The 1,698-nt window shown below is 42.5% G+C and overlaps 1 pseudogene; it reads left to right on the top strand.

Moving 5' to 3' along the window:
- The first annotated feature begins 423 nt into the window (after positions 1 to 423).
- Positions 424 to 1,125, top strand: LOC115295290 (annotated as a pseudogene).
- The last annotated feature ends 573 nt before the right edge of the window (positions 1,126 to 1,698 follow it).

The raw sequence follows: 1,698 nt of genomic DNA, 5'->3' as shown, positions 1-1,698 counted from the left end.
CTGCGGTTTGGATCCAGAGAATCTGGTTTCAGGTCTCATGCCACTTCTTGCTATGCATACTTACTCTCACTTGTAAAGGAGCTAAATCCCACTTACACAGTTGACCTTTGACAATGCCAGGGGGGCACCAGACCCTAAAATTCTTTTGACTTCCCCCAAAACTTAGCTACTAATAGCCTACTGTTGACCAGAAGCTTACTGATAACAAAGTCAATTGACACACATTTTGTATATTATATGTATTATATACTGTGTTCTTACAATAACATAAGCTAGAGAAAAGAAAATGTTATTAAGAAAATTATTTTAAAAATACAATTATAGTACTATACTATTAAAACTCCGTGTATTGGCAGTGCTTCCAGTGGTCCTAGGAATCTGCCTCTTGCTTCAATAGTTTTCAAATGGAATAGACCCAGGGACATGCCTTCTTCCAGCCTCCTACCATCGTCTAACCTCTTCCCATTTGCAACTTTTGGAAACATCTTCTCAGCCATCCTCTGCCTCAGGACCAGCCAACAGCATTTTTTGAATTTAGCGCCTTATTGCCAATCAACCAGGAGCTCTCAGATTCATGAGAATTATTTCACTGGGGTGAATTCAGGCCACCATCAACCACTGCTCAGCATGTACCTGCAGGCCTCCTATACCTACCTTTCTCTGCTTCTATTTTCACAGTGGCAATGTGACTCTGGAGAGCATCGGCTACTTCCAGAGTTAGATGAGGAGAAGCAGGAGGGCACCAAACAAAATCAAAGTGGCAACTGCACCCTCTTCCAGAATGTACAGAAGCTGTCCCAAGATAAGTGGGGAAAAACCTAGAAGCCATGGAATCCACTATGGTCCTAGAGAAGGACTTCAACTAGGCCCTTTTGGAGCTGCATGCCCTGGGTTCTGCCTGTGGCGACCCCATATCTATGACTTTCTGGAGACCTACTTCCTAGATGAGGGGGTGAGATACATCAAGAAGATGGTGACTATTTGACTAATCTCCACCAGCAAGCTGGTCCCCAGGCTGGGCTGGGTGAGTATCTCTTTAAATTCTCACTTATAAGCACTACTAAGTATCTCCAGAGCCCGGTGGTCCTATTTGTCATCCCTCCTGGTGTCAAGGCCTCTGCCTAACCCTCTCCTGTCAGCCACTAGGTAGCTTTTTAACCACCTGGAGCCTTCTCCCATATGCTGGGCTAAATGCAAACAAGAAAGCTTTCTGCAGGAAAAAAAAAATTCACATGTAAGTGGATTTGTGCAGTTCAAATCTGTTTATTTAAGGTCAACAGTACTTCAAAATCAATCCAGATTTTTCCAATAACCTTCTCTGTACCCCATTCTGGATCTAAAGTTTAGCTAAGTATCCCTCTTCTTTCCTCTCAAAGGATTACCCATTCACCACACTTTAGTGTTATTTCAATTATCTATCTATTTACTCAGTGTCTCTCACTAGATTTAAATTTCTTTAAGGCAATGATTTTAAACTGAGAGTGATTTTGCCTGCCAGGCATACTTGGTAATATCTGGAGACACCTTGAGTTCTCACAGCTGGCAGAGTGGAGCTATTGGCATGTAATAAGTAGAGGCCTATGATGCTACTAAACATTTTACAGTGAACAGGGCAGCTTCCCACTAGAAAGAAACATCTGGCCCAAAATTTCAGCAGTGTTAAGGTTAAGAAACCCTTCTTTAAGGCAAGACCAACCA

This window comes from Suricata suricatta, chromosome 7 (assembly GCF_006229205.1).
Source record: "Suricata suricatta isolate VVHF042 chromosome 7, meerkat_22Aug2017_6uvM2_HiC, whole genome shotgun sequence".
Classification (NCBI taxonomy): Eukaryota; Metazoa; Chordata; class Mammalia; order Carnivora; family Herpestidae; genus Suricata; species Suricata suricatta.
Note: the sequence above shows the minus strand (reverse complement) of the source record. Positions and strands in the feature narration are given on the sequence as shown.